Here is a 22,502-nt window from a genome sequence, read left to right as displayed (position 1 = left end):
ACGTGCCAGATGTTTTCCATCGGATTCTGATCAGACGATTTTACCGGCTAAGGCAAGAAATCAAGCTGAGTTCAGTGCAACGCTCCCCAAATCAATGTTGCGCTATTCTGGCCTTGTCACACCGACGGTTATCCTGCTGGAATATGCAACCATCGCCAGGGAAGACATGAAGCGAGAAGAAGTGCAACTGGAGCTCGATAATATTGACGTGGTCCACAGCTGCAATGCTGCCTTCAATTATTATCACAGGTTTCATGGACGTCCAAGTGAAAGTCTCCCCCCCCCCCTCTCCCCCCATGACACAATAGTGCCTCGACTGGTCTACATCTCTGATGTATTCCATGTTTCGACCAGCCATTCGCGAGGCTGACGGCGTATCTGAACACAGACGTTGGCATTAGCATGGTGAAACATCATTCATCGTACCAGATGTCACTAAATTATTGATAGAAATGTTGGAACACGTGAGGCAATACTAACCTTACGACTTATCTTAGAAGAAAGATTAAGAAAAGGCAAACCTACGTTTCTAGCATTTGTAGACTTAGAGAAAGCTTTTGACAACGTTAACTGGAATACTCTCTTTCAAATTCTGAAGGTGGCAGGGGTAAAATACAGGGAGCGAAAGGCTATTTACAATTTGTACAGAAACCAGATGGCAGTTATAAGAGTCGAAGGGCATGAAAGGGAAGCAGTGGTTGGGAAGGGAGTGAGACAGGGTTGTAGCCTCTCCCCGATGTTATTCAATCTGTATATTGAGCAAGCAGTAAAGGAAACAAAAGAAAAATTCGGAGTAGGCATTAAAATTCATGGAGAAGAAGTAAAAACTTTGAGGTTCGCCGATGACATTGTAATTCTGTCAGAGACAGCAAAGGACTTGGAAGAGCAGTTGAACGGAATGGACAGTGTCTTGAAAGGAGGATATAAGATGAACATCAACAAAAGCAAAACGAGGATAATGGAATGTAGTCAAATTAAGTTGGGATATGCTGAGGGTATTACATTAGGAAATGAGACACTTAAAGTAATAAAGCAGTTTTGCTATTTGGGGAGCAAAATAACTGATGATGGTCGAAGTAGAGAGGATATAAAATGTAGACTGGCAATGGCAAGGAAATCGTTCCTGAAGAAGATAAATTTGTTAACATCGAGTATAGATTTAAGCGTCAGGAAGTCGTTTCTGAAAGTATTTGTATGGAGTGTAGCCATGTATGGAAGTGAAACATGGACGATAACCAGTTTGGACAAGAAGAGAATAGAAGCTTTCGAAATGTGGTGCTACAGAAGAATGCTGAAGATAAGGTGGGTAGATCACGTAACTAATGAAGAGGTACTGAATAGGACTGGGGAGAAGAGAAGTTTGTGGCACAACTTGACTAGAAGAAGGGATCGGTTGGTAGGAAATGTTTAGAGGCATCAAGGGATCACAAATTTAGCATTGGAGGGCAGCGTGGAGGGTAAAAATCGTAATGGGAGACCAAGAGATGAATACACTAAGCAGATTCAGAAGGATGTAGGTTGCAGTAGGTACTGGGAGATGAAGAAGCTCGCACAGGATAGAGTAGCATGGAGAGCTGCATCAAACCAGTCTCAGGTCTGAAGACCACAACAACAACAACAATACGCTCCAATCTTGATGATCCCTTGTCCAATGCCGTGGTAATCAACGCTATAGTTGGGTCAACATGGTAGCACGTATGGTCATTTACTCCAGAGTACCATGTTCAACAACATGCGCTGAATACTGTGCTACGAAAGACTTGTGTCTTCTCCAGTAGTGTACCCTGTCTGCAGATGTCTCAGAGATCACAGCCTACCCTGCTTTACAAAGTAGACAAGCGTCGGATCCTTCTTCAGCACTTCTAGCGGCACACTGTAAATGTTTGTACTGCCGCCCAAATCGTATATCTATACAGTGGAGCAACTGATCATCATGGAGGCTATTTACCAGGGTACGCAGACTTTCCGGCTCATATTGAACCTTACGGACTCCCAAAATGTGTTGCAGAAACCACAACACCTGACGTTTGTTAAACAGGCTAACACAGGCTACATGTCATGGAGAACATAATAGAAGCGCGGACAATGGGCGCTGACGTCCGCTTATTGTGCATGAAAGGGCATCAAGGTATTCTCCAGAATGAAAGACCGCCTCAGTAAGAGGAGGATCCGCCCAACATCAATCCTTTGTGCGCATTTTAACTCGACGGTCAAGATAGCTGCTTATCTCTACTGGAACTGTGAGTAGCACGTATCCTAGCACAAGAAGGGCGGCCCGAACGTCTCTTCTCGGCCACGGTTCAGCTCGGTGAAGCTTAGCTGAAATCACGCGACCTCTAACATCCGCATGTTGAAATTCATCGCTTCTGGTCACTGTAATGGGGACACAACGGCGTTGGCGGATTTGAACCACGTTATACCGGCATATGGCAAGTACTTAGATTACATTAGATTAGATTAATACTAGCTCCATGGATCATGAATACGATATTTCGTAATGATGTGGAACGAGTCGAATTTTCCAATACATGACATAATTAGGTTAATTTAACAACATACTTAAGTTAATATAACAACTTAATTTTTTTGGGTTTTTTGTTTTTCTTTATTTTTTATTTTTATTTTTTTAATATTTTTGTTTTTTTTAATTTATATCTAAAAATTCCTCTATGGAGTAGAAGGAGTTGTCATTCAGAAATTCTTTTAATTTCTTCTTAAATACTTGTTGGTTATCTGTCAGACTTTTGATACTATTTGGTAAGTGACCAAAGACTTTAGTGCCAGTATAATTCACCCCTTTCTGTGCCAAAGTTAGATTTAATCTTGAATAGTGAAGATCGTACTTTCTCCTAGTATTGTAGTTATGCACACTGCTATTATTTTTGAATTGGGTTTGGTTGTTAATAACAAATTTCATAAGAGAGTATATATACTGAGAAGCTACTGTGAATATCCCTAGATCCTTAAATAAATGTCTGCAGGATGATCTTGGGTGGACTCCAGCTATTATTCTGATTACACGCTTTTGTGCAATAAATACTTTATTCCTCAGTGATGAATTACCCCAAAATATGATGCCATATGAAAGCAATGAGTGAAAATAGGCGTAGTAAGCTAATTTACTAAGATGTTTATCACCAAAATTTGCAATGACCCTTATTGCATAAGTAGCTGAACTCAAACGTTTCAGCAGATCATCAATGTGTTTCTTCCAACTTAATCTCTCATCAATGGACATACCTAAAAATTTGGAATATTCTACCTTAGCTATATGCTTCTGATTAAGGTCTATATTTATTAATGGCGTCATACCATTCACTGTACGGAACTGTATGTACTGTGTCTTATCAAAATTGAGTGAGAGTCCGTTTACAAGGAACCACTTAGTAATTTTCTGAAAGACAGTATTGACAATTTCATCAGTTAATTCTTGTTTCTCAGGTGTGATTACTATACTTGTATCATCAGCAAAGAGAACTAACTTTGCCTCTTCATGAATATAGAATGGCAAGTCATTAATATATAATAAGAACAACAAAGGACCCAAGACTGACCCTTGTGGAACCCCATTCTTGATAGTTCCCCAGTTTGAGGAATGTGCTGATTTTTGCATGTTACGAGAACTACTTATTTCAACTTTCTGCACTCTTCCAGTTAGGTACGAATTAAACCATTTGTGCACTGTCCCACTCATGCCACAATACTTGAGCTTGTCTAGCAGAATTTCATGATTTACACAATCAAAAGCCTTTGAGAGATCACAAAAAATCCCAATGGTTGGTGTTCGGTTATTCAGATCATTCAAAATTTGACTGGTGAAAGCATATATGGCATTTTCTGTTGAAAAACCTTTCTGGAAACCAAACTGACATTTTGTTAGCACTTCATTTTTACAGATATGTGAAGCTACTCTTGAATACATTACTTTCTCAAAAATTTTGGATAAAGCTGTTAGAAGGGAGATTGGACGGTAATTGTTGACATCAGATCTATCCCCCTTTTTATGCAAAGGTATAACAATAGCATATTTCAATCTATCAGGGAAAATGCCCTGTTCCAGAGAGCTATTACACAGGTGGCTGAGAATCTTACTTATCTGTTGAGAACAAGCTTTTAGTATTTTGCTGGAAATGCCATCAATTCCATGTGAGTTTTTGCTTTTAAGCAAGTTTATTATTTTCCTAATTTCAGAGGGAGAAGTGGGTGAGATTTCAATTGTATCAAATTGCATAGGTATGGCCTCTTCCATTAACAGCCTAGCATCTTCTAATGAACACCTGGATCCTACTATATCCACAACATTTAGAAAATGATTATTAAAAATATTTTCAACTTCTGACTTTTTGTTCGTAAAGCTTTCATTCAATTTGATGGTAATACTGTCTTCCTCTGCTCTTGGTTGACCTGTTTCTCTTTTAATAATATTCCAAATTGTTTTAATTTTATTATCAGAGTTGCTGATTTCAGACATGATACACATACTCCTGGATTTTTTAATAACTTTTCTTAATATAACACAGTAGTTTTTATAATTTTTGATAGTTTCTGGATCACTACTCTTTCTTGCTGTCAGATACTCAGGCGCTACGTGACCAACTACCTGACCATGACACATACCACCTCATAAGACAACGAGACACTTTTCAAACTCTAAACAAACTAGCAGACGAGGTATCACGAAAAGTACTGAAGGAGTGCATGAGGGAAATAAATTAACACAAATTATAATAAAACTGGGGAAATTCTAATACCAAACACGCTCCCTACTCCCATAGTGCCTGCGCGTGGACAGGCCGACCTCAATAGTCTGGAATCCGCCACGTGCAGGACTAGGGGGAGTGGGGAATAACATCACGGACTAGACGACGCACCGGATTTGACTTAGGTTAGAACTAGTTTTGTAGGACTTACACTAGGAAATTAGTACTAGGATCCTGCAGCGAGTAACATCCTGGCCTGCCCAGGGTCAGGGGGACGCCCATCGGGATCAGCTCGATGGGCAAGGCAATAGAGTAGCTTTATATACTGTATATCTCAGACACATTTGTGACGCTGCAGGTAGTAGAGTTAGTTAAGATCTTAGGAGTTAAATAATAATACGTGTAAGAATAGCTGCCCATTGTAATTAGAGTATAGCTGTAGCTCACAATCCATTACATTGTAATTAGCTGCAAATTGTATCTAACATACTTAGAAAGTAAGACCCACTAATCATGTAAGGAATTGGGTTATGATGTATAATTATTATTATTGATGGTTAATAAGGAATTTTTTTTAAAGAAAAGAAAAAGTACTCAGGCGCACAGGTGATCTTCTACAAAATAAATGTTGTGAGGGGCTACCTCTCCCTAAAAGTGTAACCACTTTACTTCATCGTTTTCGTATATATAGATACTATTTACTCTAAAAGTCACCTATATCCAGTTTTGATCTGTAATTCCTGTGGATATTGTCTTCCCAGGGACCGAGCGAGGTGGCGCAGTGGTTAGCACACTGGACTCGCATTCAGGAGACCGGTGGTTCAAGCGCACGTCTGGCCATCCTGATTTAGGTTATCCGTGACTTCCCTTAATCGCTTCAGGCAAATGTCGAGATGTTACCTTTGAAAGGACATCCGTCAGTATTCTGATGGGACCGACCAACCGGTCCTCAAACAATCAACCCACCCATGAAGCCAGCCCAGTTCGAAAACAAACTGGGACGTCTGTCTATGTTTTTACTTTACACTGAGAATTTATCGTTGTAAACGACACCATTGTACAGCTTTCAGTTATAAGTTTCTGTGGCAGTCATTCAACTCTGGAATCCACCTGCTTCGAAACGTGGACCGCGTTTTTTAAATATATATACAGAACTTATCTTTGTACTTGACACTCTTATCTCTGTTCTGTTGTGAAAACTGCCACTAATGTTAACTTGACTACTGCTGGCTGCATGATGTTCATCTTTTTGTGTTTCTATCTCAGGTTTGTACATCGAACTCTTTTTTATCGTTGTAATATGGAAATAGTAATTATGTTAATATAAGGAAGCGCCACAGAAACTGGTATAGGCATGCCTTTTCAAACACAAAGATATCTAAACAAGCAGAATATGATGCTGCCGTCGGCAACGCCTATATAAAACAGCGAGTGTCTGGCGCAGTTGTTAGATCGGTTGCTGCTGCTACAATGGCAGGTTATCAAGATTTAAGTGAGTTTGAAATAGGCCGTTGTGGCCGAGCGGTTCTAGGCGCTTCAGTCTGGAACCGCGCTGCTGCTACGGTCGCAGGTTCGAATCCTGCCTCGGGAATGGAAGTATGTCATGTCCTTAGGTTAGTTAGGTTAAAGTAGTTCTAAGTTCTAGGGGACTGATGACCTTAGAAGTAAAGTCCCATAGTGCTCAGAGCCATTTGAAACAATTTTTTTGTGAGTTTGAACGTGGTGTTATAGTGGAGCGATGAAGTGGGGATTTTCCTGTATGACCATTTCACGAGCGTACCGTCAGTACCAGGAATCCGGTAAAACATCAAATCTCCGACATCGCTGCGGCCGGAAAAAGATCCTGCAAGAACGGGACCAACGACGACTGAAGAGAATCGTGCAATGTGACAGAAGTCCAACCCTTCCCCAAAATGCCGCATATTTCAATACTGGGCCATTAACAAGAGTCAGCTTGCGAAGCATTCAACGAAAGAACATCGATATGGGCTTTCGGAGCCGAAGGCACACTCGTGTACCCTTGACAGCACGACATAAAGCTTTGCGCCTCGCCTGGGCCCGTCAACACCGACATTGGACTGTTGATGACTGGAAACATGTTGCCCGGTCGGACGAGTCACGTTTCGATTCAATTACATAGATTGACGTGCACGGGTGTGGAGAGAACATCGTGAATCCATGGACCCTGCATGTCAGCAGGACGGCTGTTCAAGCTGGTTCAGGCTCTGTAATGGTGAGGTCAAGGTGCAGTTGGAGTGATAAGGGCCCCCTGATACGTCTAGATACGACTATGATAGGTGATGCGTACGTAAGCATCCTGTCTGATCACCTGCGTACATTCATGTCCATTGTGCATTCCGACAGACTTGGGCAATTCCAGCAGGACAGTGCGACCCCCCACACGTCCAGGATTGCTACAGGGTGGCTCCAGGAACACTCTTCTGACTTTGAACACTTATACTGGCCACCAAACTCCCAGACATGAACGTTATTGAGCATTTCTGAGGTGCCTCGCAACGTGCTGTCCAGAAGAGATCTCCACCCCCTCGTACTCTTACGGATTTATCGACAGCCCTGCAAGATTCATGGTGCCAGTTCCCTCGAGCACCACTTCAGACGTTAGTCGAGTCCATGCCACGTCGTATTGTGGCACTTCTGCGTCCTCGCGGGTGCCCTGCACATTAGGCAGGTGTACCAGTTTATTTGGCTTCTGAGTGTACGACACTTTTGTAAGTACTATTGGCTATACGGTCTTTGCTGCCCAACGCCAAAATAAATAACTGAAAAAAATAAAAGCGTCCTTCCGACCTCCACGTTCTGTGGTGAGGTGTGGACATGAAACACACTGTCATCTGCTTTTGGTTTAACTCTCCTTTAACCACTTCCCATAGATGGTCACAACAACAGAGTGCGAACAGCCGACTAGCCTGCCCTTTACGAGATGCTCGTTCCCAAGTCCGTCAACACAATCCGCTCCGCTCATTGTCAAAGCCGCTTATGTCAGTATTTGCTCCACTTGCGGCACGGATGGACCATCCGAATGATTCCACATATGTCTGTTTTCCGTTGTACACTTTCAATACGGCGTTGCCTGCTGGTCAGTCGGATTTATTCCGGCGGGGAGTGGTGATCATAACATTTTGCCTCATCACTGTCTGCGCTCTGATTGTTGGAACCAAATTCTGTACTTAACTTCGCAATAGCAAGACGCCACATAGTTTCTTCACTCGCTTTCTCTCCGCTTATCCGACACTCCACAGTCACTGGAAAAAAAATTACCCTTCCGCCTGTCAACACCGGCTAGGCAAACTGTCTTACGAGAAAACATCACAAAATCAACTTCGTATTTTAAGAAGAAAAAAGCACACGTCCAAGATATGAGCCCGCAAAATCGATCCCGTTCGAAACTTTTTGTCTTTATACTGACCTGCTGAATCTATAGCTTTCGAACACGCGAGCACACCGCTTGTTTGTCACTCGCTCCCCTCCACTGCACCCGCTTAACGCTTGAGCGAGCGTGAAGCACTGGAGCAGCATTGGAGCTGACGCCTTTTTGAAAAGTGGAAAGAAGCGGAATCCTTCAGGACCGTCAAGAGGAACTTTAAATTATTAAAACAAAAAGAAGATCTTTACACCTGGTGTAGATACCTTGAAAACCAGGGAACACATCAACAAAAGCTTTCCATTGTCAACACAATATGTCTACACAAGTTTAACAACACCTTCAGGAAAAGTTAATGGCCCACGAAGTTAATGTACGGCTGTGGAGCGTTCAAGCCAAAATGGAGGTGTGACTAAAATAGTTTAAAGCTTCTGCCAGATGGGTGTACGCTTTCGACAAGAAACATGGTACTGTGCCGCGAAAAATAGCCCGTGTTACCAACAGTAAAAAGCTGCGTAGTGAGACAGCCATACTTACACCATGTATAGAGTTTTTGCTAACACCAGACCTATTATGGAAATGGTCGATAGACAGAACGTGTAAACACGGGCAGAACGATTTTCATCTAGAAGCCACGCCCTGTCGATCTCTTGCCAAAAGAAGCAACGAAAGGCGTCGACACAGTGGTGCAATCCACCAGTAACACGACGCACAGCTCTACAATAATGCCAGCAGTGTCTGAAGATGGACTCTTGCTGCCACCTCTGTTTGTTGTTTTAAAAGAGCCGACCGGGATGTTTCACGCGACAGTCAAAGTGTCTTTAATGCGAACATTATTGTGGCAGTCGCCTTATCTTCTGGAAATGTCAACACGGAACGTGTGCAGATGTGGTGACAGATGGCGTTTTCTAAAATAGTACAAGATGAAAGCAGAATAATTTAAATTGTTGACTCATTTTGCGACCAACCACAAATGGTTCTCAATGTATGAAGAGAACGGAGAAGAAGACACTGCAGTTTCTATACTGGCGATACCACCAGATGGAACGAACTCGACACGAGTTCTAGACACCACGTCGGCTACGGCCAACGGCCTTCAAATGCAGTCTCTTCTGTACATCTACATCTACATCCATACTCCGCAAGCCACCTGACGGTGTGTGGCGGAGGGTACCTTGCGTACCTCTATCGGTTCTCCCTTCTATTCCAGTCTCGTATTGTTCGTGGAAAGAAGGATTGTCGGTATGCCTCTGTGTGGGCTCTAATCTCTCTCATTTTATCCTCATGGTCTCTTCGCGAGATATACGTAGGAGGGAGCAATATACTGCTTGACTCCTCGGTGAAGGTATGTTCTCGAAACTTTGACAAAAGCCCATACCGAGCTACTGAGCGTCTCTCCTGCAGAGTCTTCCACTGGAGTTTATCTATCATCTCCGTAACGCTTTCGCGATTACTAAACGATCCTGTAACGAAGCGCGCTGCTCTCCGTTGGATCTTCTCTATCTCTTCTATCAACCCTATCTGGTACGGATCCCACACTGCTGAGCAGTATTCAAGCAGTGGGCGAACAAGTGTACTGTAACCTACTTCCTTTGTTTTCGAATTGCATTTCCTTACGATTCTTCCAATGAATCTCAGTCTGGCATCTGCTTTACCGACGTTCAACATTATATGATCATTCCATTTTAAATCACTCCTAATGCGTACTCCCAGATAATGTATGGTATTAACTGCTTCCAGTTGCTGACCTGCTATTTTGTAGCTAAATGATAAAGGATCTATCTTTCTGTGTATTCGCAGCACATTACACTTGTCTACATTGAGATTCAATTGCCATTCCCTGCACCATGCGTCAATTCGCTGCAGATCCTCCTGCATTTCAGTACAATTTTCCATAGTTACAACCTCTCGATACACCACAGCATCATCCCCAAAAAGCCTCAGTGAACTTCCGTTGTTATCCACAAGGTCATTAATGTATATTGTGAATAGCAACGGTCCTACGACACTCCCCTGCGGCACATCTGAAATCACTCTTACTTCGGAAGACTTCTCTCCATTGAGAATGACATGCTGCGTCCTGTTATCTAGGAACTCCTCAATCCAATCACACAATTGGTCTGATAGTCCATATGCTCTTACTTTGTTCATTAAACGACTGTGGGGAACTGTATCGAACGCCTTGCGGAAGTCAAGAAACACGGCATCTACCTGTGAACCCGTGTCTATGGCCCTCTGAGTCTCGTGGACGAATAGCGCGAGCTGGGTTTCACATGACCGTCTTTTTCGAACCCCATACTGATTCCTACAGAGTAGATTTCTAGTCTCCAGAAAAGTCATTATACTCGAACACAATACGTGTTCCAAAATTCTACAACTGATCGACGTTAGAGATATAGGTCTATAGTTCTGCTCATCTGCTCGACGCCCCTTCTTGAAAACGGTGATGACCTGTGCCCTTTTCCAATCCTTTGGAACGCTACGCTCTTCTAGAGACCTACGGTACACCGGTGCAAGAAGGGGGGCAAGTTCCTTCGCGTACTCTGTGTGAAATTGAACTGGTATCCCATCAGGTCCAGAGGCCTTTCCTCTTTTGAGCGATTTTAATTGTTTCTCTATCCCTCTGTCGTCTATTTCGATATCTACCATTTTGTCATCTGTGCGACAATCTAGAGAAGGAACTACAGTGCAATCTTCCTCTGTGAAACAACTTTGGAAAAAGACATTTAGTATTTCGGCCTTTAGTTTGTCATCCTCTGTTTCAGTACCATTTTGGTCACAGAGTGTCTGGACATTTTGTTTTGATCCACCTACCGCTTTGACATAAGACCAAAATTTCTTAGGATTTTCTGCCAAGTCAGTACATAGAACTTTACTTTCGAATTCACTGAACGCCTCTCGCATAGCCCTCCTCACACTACATTTCGCTTCGCGTAATTTTTGTTTGTCTGCAACGCTTTGGCTATGTTTATGTTTGCTGTGAAGTTCCCTTTGCTTCCGCAGCAGTTTTCTAACTCGGTTGTTGTACCACGGTGGCTCTTTTCCATCTCTTACGATCTTGCTTGGCTCATACTCATCTAACGCATTATGTACGACGGTTTTGAACTTTGTCCACTGATCCTCAACACTATCTGTACTTGAGACAAAACTTTTGTGTTGAGCCAACAGGTACTCTGAAATCTGCTTTTTGTCACTGTTTCTAAACAGAAAAATCTTCCTACTCTTTTTAATATTCCTATTTACGGCTGAAATCATCGATGCCGTAACCGCTTTATGATCGCTGATTCCCTGTTCTGCGTTAACTGTTTCAAATAGTTCGGGTCTGTTTGTCACCAGAAGGTCTAATATGTTATCGCCACGAGCCGGTTCTCTGTTTAACTGCTCAAGGTAGTTTTCAGATAAAGCACTTAAAAAAGTTTCACTGGATTCTTTGTCCCTGCCACCCGTTATGAACGTCTGAGTCTCCCAGTCTATATCCGGCAAATTAAAATCTCCACCCAGAACTATAACATGGTGGGGAAATCTACTCGAAATATTTTCCAAATTATCCATCAGGTGCTCAGCCACAACAGCTGATGAGCCAGGGGGCCTATAGAGACATCCAATTACCATGTCAGAGCCTGCTTTAACCGTGACCTTCACCCAAATCATTTCACATTTCGGATCTCCGTCAATTTCCTTCGATACTATTGCACTTCTTATCGCTATAAACACGCCTCCCCCTTCACTGTCCAGCCTGTCTCTGCGGTATACATTCCAATCTGAGTTTAGGATTTCATTACTATTTACGTCTGGTTTCAGCCAATTTTCTGTCCCTAGTACTATATGGGCGTTGTGACCGTTTATTAATGAGAGCAGTTCTGGGACCTTTCTATAGACGCTCCTGCAGTTTACTATTAGCACATTAATATTGTTATTCCCTGTTGCATTTTGCCTACTCCTACCTTGCTGCGTCTCAGGAGGCGTCTTGGCGGGCCTAGGGAGGGGATTCTCTAATCTAAAAAACCCCCATGTGCACTCCACACGTACTCCGCTACCCTTGTAGCCGCTTCCGGCGTGTAGTGCACGCCTGATCTATTCAGGGGGACCCAACATTTCTCCACCCGATAGCGGAGGTCGAGAAATTTGCACCCCAGATCTCCGCAGAATCGTCTGAGCCTTTGGTTTAAGCCTTCCACTCGGCTCCAAACCAGAGGACCGCGATCGGTTCTGGGAACGATACTACAAATAGTTAGCTCAGATTCCACCCCGCGAGCGAGGCTTTCCGCCTTCACCAATTCCGCCAACCGCCTGTACGAACTGAGGATGACCTCTGAACCCAGACGGCAGGAGTCATTGGTGCCGACATGAGCAACAATTTGCAGTCGGGTGCACCCAGTGCTCTCTATCGCCGCCGGCAGGGCCTCCTCCACATCTCGGATGAGACCCCCCGGCAAGGAGACAGAGTGAACACCGGCCTTCTTCCCCGACCTTCCCGCTATTTCCCCAAGGGGCTCCATCACCCGCCTAACGTTGGAGCTCCCAATAACTAATAAACCCCTCTCCCCGTGTGCCTGCTCGGACCTTGCTGAAGGAGCGGCCACATGTCCACTCACAGGCAGAGCGGGCGATGCCACACGGCCAGCCTCCACATTGACCCTCCGCTTCGTGCGCCGCGAACGCCGCTGAACCCGCCACTCCCCTTGGGGAGAGGGTGGCCCAACCGCGCCCAGTACACGCGAAGATGTCTCGACAGCAGGGACAGTGGGTGACGCATGTAACACCTGGGGTGTACCTTGCGACGCACCAGACTCCCCACTGCCGCTACACTCCGAGGCAGCAGCCTGAAGACGGCTGACCGCGGCCATCAACACGCTCAGCTGTTCGCGAACAGTGGCCAGCTCCTCCTGCGTCCGTACACAGCAGTCACACATCCTATCCATCCTAAGGAATCAATTTACTGAAGAGAGTTAATCAACCTTTAACTAGACTGCTAATTCACTAATGGCGGCTGTTTATTCACTAAACTGTGGTTGCTAGGCACTTCTTGTAGAAAACAATGAAAATAGCACTACCTGTCTCTGGACTGTATTGAAAACAAACACTAGCACTACTGGCACTATGGGTGACTAAAGGGACTCTCTCTGACTGTATTCAAAACAAACACGAAATCTATGGAACTATTAATAGCACTCGACAATTAAAGCTTCCTAAAAGCAAATACACACGGAAGAAGAAGTGACAAGTAAGAAAAATACAGTTAATACTTAAATTAAGGTAGCTCGCTGCACAGCAGACGTGAAGCAGACGGCAGTTACGACGACAGGCAGTTCTGCGCACCATTGTTTCAGCTAGTCCTCCGGCGCGGCTGTTATTGGAGTCACTACACTAGTGGCCGGCCAGATCGTTTTCAACATCAAGTGAAATACTCCAGAATGCAATTTTCACTCTGCAGCGGAGTGTGCGCTGATATGAAACTTCCTGGCAGATTAAAACTGTGTGCCGGACCGAGACTCGAAGTCGGGACCTTTGCCTTTTCGCGGGCTAATGCTCTACAGATTGAGAAGTGCTACTTCTGCAAGGTTCGCAGAAGAGCTTCTGTGAAGTTTGGAAAGTAGGAGACGAGGTACTGGCAGAATCGAACCTGCATGGGTGGCTCCGTCGGTAGAGCACTTGCCCGCGAAAGGCAAAGCTCCCGAGTTCGAGCTTCGGCCCGGAACACAGTTTTAATCTGCCAGGCAGTTTCAAGTTTGACAATGGTAACGTGCTTTGTTCACTGTGTCAAAGTGAGCTGTTTCTAACTTGTAGCTGGTGTCAGCGATGTTTTTGTTTTGAGCATTTTTTTACACAAATTCACAAATGTTGTGAGAGTGTGTGTCATTAAAGAAGTAGTTTAACGATATTTAAGTATTAACATCAGTGTTGAGCATTATTTCCTTTGAGTTGGAAAGCTGGCACTGTTAAAGTGAAGAATATTTGCAGCAATTGCGCTATTCTTCAATAGGAGGGCTTCGGTTGCCACTTTGCTGTATGGTACTTCGCTCTCGGGCATCAAATTGCCGCCGTGCGAGTGAGCGAGTGATGGACAAGCTAAGTGCGTGCGGATTTAAAAGCTATACTTTCAGAGGATCAAACCTGCGTACTATCAGAATAATGGACGAAATTTTTACGCGGGATCAATTGCTGGGGCTTATGTATTTTACGTGTGTTTTTCTCCTTAAAATACGAGGTCGAGTTGGTGATGTTTGCTTGTTAGTGAAACATGTGACTGTCTTGATTATGAAATGTTTGTATTACATTTCTCACCCTCTGGTCACAGAAATAGTATGATAACAGAATCCCCCTATATTATCCCTTCCTTCCTGTGGTTATAAATTATTATCAAGTGAAACATAAGAAAGGCATAAAATATATATATATATATATATATATATATATATATATATATATGTATTAAATTATGTTTCAAATGAGCACCAGGCTCCCTACAAATTATTTCAAATGCTTTCGGCAAATGTAATCCAGGCTAAGTTCATTGATCTAGAATAAATCGTATCTTTGTAAGTATGCATTTTTTGACGAAATTAAATTAGTGAAGCCTTGCACTTTAGTTAATTGAATAACTTGAAATGATTCTTTCTGCTCTGGCTGGGGTGATATGTTACACAGTAAAATAAATTTAAATGCACCGCGTAATGGTGGCCAATTGTTGCCAGTCAAAGATCACCGCTGCTCGCTTCGCAAAAACTGAAAAAATGCTACATAACTTCTTGCAATTATTAACTCAGGAAGAATTGTTTGCATTTCTTTAAGTAACACAATGCACTCACTTTTTGTAAATATATTTCCACAATGCACAGAATACACACTTGAATTATTCGATACGTGCCAGAACAAATAGACCAAAAGCTACCGCTTTACAATAGCAAGCGTACCTTACATACAGCAGAAGAAATGATCTGACTCGAAGTGATTTAAAGTATCTTTTTTCTCTTATATATAATGACAAAGATAATAATGTTAGTTTCGATAACGTTATGCACTACGATCTCATCTAATATAAATAATGCCTTTTTATTAGATTGCAATCGATATAGTCTTTCTTTGAAGCTAATTTAATACATTTTCGTAATTAATTTGTCGTTTATGTCCATATAGTATTATTCAGAGTCCTTTTGTTATTTACTTCAAACATATCAGCTTGAATATTTCAGAAGCGACTCTATACCCCCTCCGCAGCCTAGTTCTCCACGACATGCCCGTTTGGTGGCGCTCGACTCGAAGGTATGCCGGTTTGATACCTGATGGCGGGTGAAATTTTCGCTGTCAGTATTTGGCCGGCATGGGGAGGAGATGTGGTGGCGTAAGGCTTCTGATCGCATCGCCAGACTTTGCACCAGTGACCTGGATTAAATTTCAAACCTCTCCGAAGCGAGTCATGAAATCGAACGGGGACCCTAAGCTCAGTGACCAAAAATGGTTCAAATGGCTCTGAGCACTATGGGACTTAATTTCTGAGGTCATCAGTCCCCTAAAACTTGGAACTACTTAAACCTAACTAACCTAAGGACATCACACACATCCATGCCCGAGGCAGGATTCGAACCTTCGACCGTAGCGGTCGCGCGATTCCAGACTGTAGCGCCTAGAACCGCTCGGCCACCCCGGTCGGCCTTGGCGACCACCATGGTGCTACTCGAGAGGATTGAACTAAGTGCTGTCACTGGGTTCATCATCATCATCATCATCATCATCATCATCATCATGTAACACAAACATTACACTACAATGAGGTGAGAGAAGTCACGGGATACGTCCTAATATTGTGTCGGAGATCCTTTTGCGCGGCATAGTGCAATAACGTGACGTGACATGGACTCTCAATAAGACGTTGGAAGTCCTCTGCACATACCGGGTGATCAAAAAGTCAGTATAAATTTGAAAACTTAATAAACCATGGAATAATGTAGATAGAGAGGTAAAAATTGACACACATGCTTGGAATGATATGGGGTTTTATTAGAACAAAAAAAACAAAGATTTAAAAAAATGTCCGACAGATGCGCGTCGTTTGGTGGTGATCGTGTGCTCAGCCGCCACTTTCGTCATGCTTGGCCTCCCAGGTCCCCAGACCTCAGTCCGTGCGATTAGTGGCTTTGGGGTTACCTGAAGTGGCAAGTGTATCGAGATGGACCAATATCTCTAGGGATGCTGGAAGACAACATCCGACGCCAATGCCTCATCATAACTCCGGACGTGCTTTACAGTGCAGTTCACAACATTATTCCCCGACTACGGCTATTGTTGAGGAATGATAGTGGACATATTGAGCATTTCCTGTAAAGAACATCATCTTTGCTTTGTCTTACTATGTTATGCTAATTATTGCTATTCTGATCAGATGAAGCTCCATCTGTCGGACATTTTGTGAACTTCTGTATTTTTTTGCGTGTCATTCCAAGCATGTGTGTCAATTTGTACCACTCTATCTACATTATTCCGTGATTTATTCAGTTTTCAAATTTATACTGACTTTTTGATCAGCCGGTATTTTAAGCCGTGCTGCCACTATAGCCGTCCATAAACGCTAAAGAGTTGCCGGTGAAGGGTTTTGCCCAAGAAATGTTCGACTGAACTGACGCCAGGCCATCTCGGTGGCCAAACCATTCGCTCGGATTGTCCAGAATGTTCTTCAAAGCAATCGAAAACAACTGTGGGCTGTGGACATTACGCATTATCTTCCATAAAAAGTCCGCCATCGTCTGGGAACATGAAGTCCATTAATGGCTGCAAATGGTCTCGAAGTAGCCGAACATAACCATTTCCAGTCAATGATCGGTTCAGCCCGACCAGATGGCTCAGTCCCTTCCATGAAAAAACCGCCCACATCGATATGGAACCACCATCAGCTTGCACAGTGCTTTGTTGACAGTTGGGATTCGCAGCACACTCAAACCCTACCACAAGCTCTTACCAATTAAAATCGGGACCCGCCTGAGCAGGCCACAGTTTTCCAGTCGTCGAGGTCCCAACTGATATGGTCCCGAGCCCAGGAGAGGCGCTGCAGGCTATGTTCTGCTGTTATCAGAGTCATTTGCGTCAACTGTCTGCTGCCACAGTCCATTAACGCCAAATTTCGCCGCACTGTCCTAACGGAGACAATTGTCGTACGTCCCACATTGATTTCTATTGTTATTTCACGCTTATCTTTTAGCACTGACAAATCTACGCAAACGCTGCTGCTCTTGGTCGTTAAACGAAAGCCGTCGGCCACTAGGTTATCCATGGTGAGAGTTAATGCCTGAAATATGGTGTTTTCGATAACACTTGACAATGTGGATTTCGGAATATTAAATTCCCTAACGATTTCAAAAATGGAATGTCCCATGCGTCTACACCCAACTACCATTCCGAGTTCAAAGTCTGTTACTTCCCCCCGTGCGGCCATAATCACGCCGGAAACCTTGCCGCACTACAAATTACCAGCTCCGCCAATCCACTGCACTTTTATACCTTGCGTACGTGAAACTACCGCCACCTGTATATGTGCATATCGCTATCCCACAAGTTTTATCACCTCAGTGAATAGACGCGTCCATTAGACTAGCTGATACAGTTGCTGAAAGGATCAAAGAAAACGTGAGTTTAATTTCAAACACGTACCCGACTCATACGATAATAGTTGGTGGAGACTTTAATTTACCCTCGATATGTTGGCGCAAATACATGTTTAATTCCGGAGGTGTGCATAAAATATCATCCGAAATTGTGCTAAACGCATTCTCTGAAATTTGTTTCGAGCAGTTAGTTCATCAGCCCACGCGAATAGTAAACGGTTGTAAAATCACACTTGACCTCTTAGCAACAAATAATCCTGAGTTAATAGCGAGCATCAAAACCGATTCAGGGATTAGTAAACACAGGGTTGTCGTAGCGAGATTGGATATTGTAATCCCCAAATCCACGAAAAAGAAGCGAAAAATATACCTATTCAAAAAAGCAGATAAAAATTCACTTGACGCCTTCCTGGGAGACAACCTCCACTCATTCCAAATTAATGATATAAGTGTAGACCAGATGTGGCTTAAATTCAAAGAAATAGTATCGGCAGCGATTGAGAGATTTTTACCAAATAAATTAGCAAACGATGGAGCTGATCCTCCGTGGTACACAAAACGGGTCAGAACACTGTTGCAGAAACAACGAAACAAACATGCCAAATTTAAACAGACACAAAATCCCAAAGATTGGCGATCTTTTACAGAAGCTCGAAATTTAGCGCGGACTTCAATACGAGATGCCTATAACAGTTTCCACAACGAAACATTGTTTCGAAACTTGGCAGAAAATCCAAAGAGATTCTGGTCGCATGTGAAGTATGTTAGCGGCCAGAAACAATCAATGCCTTCTCTGCGCGATAGCAATGGAGATACTATCGAAGACAGTGCTGCCAAAGCAGATTTACTAAACACAGCCTTCCGAAATGCCTTCACAAAAGAAGACGAAGTAAATATTCCAGAATTCGAATTCAGAACAGCTGCCAACATGAGTAACATCGAAGTAAATATCGTGCGAGTAGTGAAGCAACTTAAATCACTTAATAAAATCAAGTCTTTTGGTCCAGCCTGTATACCAATTTAGGTTCCTTTCGGAGTATGCTGATGTATTAGCTCCATACTTCACAATCATATACAACCGTTCGCTCGACGGAAGATCCGTACCCAAAGACTGGAAAGTTGCACAGGTCACATCAATATTCAAGAAAGGTAGTAGGAGTAATCCACTAAATTACAGATCCATATCGTTAACGTCGATATGCAGCAGGATTTTGGAACGTATATTGTGTTCGAACATTATGAATTACCTCGAAGAAAACGGTCTATTGACACACAGTCAGCATGGCTTTAGAAAACATTGTTCCTGTGAAACACAACTAGCTTTTTATTCAGATGAAGTGTTGAGTGCTATTGACAAGAGATTTCCGATCGATTCGGTATTTCTGGATTTCCGGAAGGCATCTGACACTGTACCACACAAGCAGCTCGTAGTGAAATGGCGTGCTTATGGAATATCGTCTCTGTTATGTGACAGGTCTTGTCAGAGAGTTCACAGTTCACAGTAAGTGACGGAAAGTCATCGAGTAAAACATAAGTGATTTGTGGCGTTTCACAAGGTCGTGTTACAGGCACTTTGCTGTTCCTTATCCATATAATCGATTTTGGAGACAATCTGAGCAGGCGTCTTCGGTTGTTTGCAGATGGCGCTGTCGTTTATCGACTAATAAAATTGTCAGAATATCAAAACAAACTGTAAAACGATTTAGAAAAGATATCTGAATGGTCCCCCCCCCCTCCCCCCCCATGAACCATGGACCTTGCCGATGGTGGGGAGGCTTGCGTGCCGCAGCGATACAGATGGCCGTACCGTAGGTGCAACCACAACGGAGGGGTATCTGTTGAGAGGCCAGACAAACGTGTGGTTCCTGAAGAGGGGCAGCAGCCTTTTCAGTAGTTGCAAGGGCAACAGTCTGGATGACTGACTGATCTGGCCTTGTAACAATAACCAAAACGGCCTTGCTGTGCTGGTACTGCGAACGGCTGAAAGTAAGGGGAAACTACGGCCGTAATTTTTCCCGAGGGCATGCAGCTTTACTGTATGATTAAATATAGATTAAAGTTAGATATAGTGGGAATTAGTGAAGTTCGGTGGCAGGAGGAACAAGACTTCTGATCAGGTGACTACAGGGTTATAAACACAAAGTCAAATAGGGGTAATGCAGGAGTAGGTTTAATAATGAATAGGAAAATAGGAACGCGGGTAAGCTACTACAAATAGCTTAGTGAACGCATTATTGTGGCCAAGATACATACGAAGCCCACACCTACTACAGTAGTACAAGTTTATATGCCAACTAGCTCTGCAGATGACGAAGAAATTGATGAAATGTATGATGAAATAAAAGAAATTATTCAGATAGTGAAGGGAGACGAAAATTTAGTGGGTCATGGGTGACTGGAATTCGAGTGTAGGAAAAGGGAGAGAAGGAAACATAGTAGGTGAATATGGATTGGGGGACAGAAATGAAAGAGGAAGCCGCCTTGTAGAATTTTGCACAGAGCACAACATAATCATAGCTAACACTTGGTTCAAGAATCATAAAAGAAGGTTGTATACCTGGAAGAATCCTGGAGATACTAAAAGGTATCAGATAGATTATATAATGGTAAGACAGAGATTTAGGAACCAGGTTTTAAATTGTAAGACATTTCGAGGGGCAGATGTGGACTCTGACCACAATCTATTGGTTATGACCTGTAGATTAAAACTGAAGAAACTGCAAAAAGGTGGGAATTTAAGGAGATGGGACCTGGATAAACTGAAAGAACCAGAGGTTGTAGAGAGTTTCAGGGAGAGCATAAGGGAACAATTGACAGCAATGGGGGAAAGAAATACAGTAGAAGAAGAATGGGTAGCTTTGAGGGATGAAGTAGTGAAGGCAGCAGAGGATCAAGTAGGTAAAAAGACGAGGACTAGTAGAAATCCTTGGGTAACAGAAGTAATATTGAATTTAATTCATGAAAGGAGAAAATATAAAAATGCAGTAAATGAAGCAGGCAAAAAGGAATAGAAGCGTCTCAAAAATGAGATGTACAGGAAGTGCAAAATGGCTATGCAGGGATGGCTAGAGGACAAATGTAAGGATGTAGAAGCTTTTCTCACTAGGGGTAAGATAGATACTGCCTACAGGAAAATTAAAGAGACCTTTGGAGATAAGAGAACCACTTGTATGAACAGCAAGGCTCAGATGGAAACCCAGTTCTAAGCAAAGAAGGGAAAGCAGAAAGGTGGAAGGAGTATATAGAGTGTCTATACAAGGGCGATGTACTTGAGGACAATATTATGGAAATGGAAGAGGATGTAGATGAAGATGAAATGGGAGATACAATACTGCGTGAAGAGTTTGACAGAGCACTGAAGGACCTGAGTCGAAACAAGGCCCCCGGAGTAGACAACATTCCATTGGAACTACTGACTGCCTTGGGAGAGCCAGTCCCGACAAAACTACCATCTTGTGAGCAAGATGTATGAGACAGGCGAAATGCCATCAGACTTCAAGAAGAATATAATAATTCCAATCCCAAAGAAAGCAGGTGTTGACAGATGTGAGAATTACCGAACAATCAGTTTAATAAGCCACAGCTGCAAAATACTAACACGAATTATTTACAGACGAATGGAAAAACTAGTAGAAGCCGACCTCGGGGAAGATCAGTTTGGATTCCGTAGAAATACTGGAACACGTGAGGCAATACTGACCTTACGACTTATCTTAGAAGAAAGATTGAGGAAAGGCAAACCTACGTTTCTAGCATTTGTAGACTTAGAGAAAGCTTTTGACTATGTTGACTGGAATACTCTCTTTCAAATTTTAAAGTTGGCAGGTGTAAAATACAGGGAGAGAAAGGCTATTTACAATTTGTACAGAAACCAGATGGCAGTTATAAGAGTCGATGGACATGAAAGGGAAGCAGTGGTTGGGAAGGGAGTGAGACAGGGTTGTAGCCTCTCCCCGATGTTATTCAATCTGTATATTGAGCAAGCAGTAAAGGAAACAAAAGAAAAATTAGGAGTAGGTATTAAAATCCATGGAGAAGAAGTAAAAACTTTGAGGTTCACCGATGACATTGTAATTGTGTCAGGGACAGCAAAGGACTTGGAAGAGCAGCTGAACGGAATGGATGGTGTCTTGAAGGGAGGATATAAGATGAACATCAACGAAAGCAAAACGAGGGTAATGGAATGTAGTCGAATTAAGTCCGATGATGTTGAGGGTATTAGATTAGGAAATGAGACACTTAAAGTAGTAAAGGAGTTTTGCTATTTGGGGAGCAAAATAACTGATGATGGTGGAAGTAGAGAGGATATAAAATGTAGACTGGCAATGGCAAGGAAAGCGTTTCTGAAGAAGAGAAAATTCTTAACATTGAGTATAGATTTAAGTGTCAGGAAGTCATTTCTGAAAGTATTTGTATGGAGTGTAGCCATGTATGGAAGTGAAACATGGACGGTAAATAGTTTGGACAAGAAGAGAATAGAAGCTTTCGAAATGTGGTGCTACAGAAGAATGTTGAAGATTAGATGGGTAGATCACATAACTAATGAGGAGGTACTGAATAGGATTGGGGAGAAGAGGAGCTTGTGGCACAACTTGACTAGAAGAAGGGATCGGTTGGTAGGACATGTTCTGAGGCATCAAGGGATCACCAATTTAGTATTGGAGGGCAGCGTGGAGGGTAGAAATCGTAGGGGGAGACCAAGAGATGAATACACTAAGCAGATTCAGAAGGTTGTAGGTTGCAGTAGGTACTGGGAGATGAAGAAGCTTGCACAGGATAGAGTAGCATGGAGAGCTGCATCAAACCAGTCTCAGGACTGAAGAC

The sequence above is a fragment of the Schistocerca serialis genome, chromosome 4 (genome assembly GCF_023864345.2).
Source record: "Schistocerca serialis cubense isolate TAMUIC-IGC-003099 chromosome 4, iqSchSeri2.2, whole genome shotgun sequence".
In the NCBI taxonomy this organism is placed as follows: domain Eukaryota; kingdom Metazoa; phylum Arthropoda; class Insecta; order Orthoptera; family Acrididae; genus Schistocerca; species Schistocerca serialis.
This window is presented reverse-complemented; position numbering follows the sequence as displayed.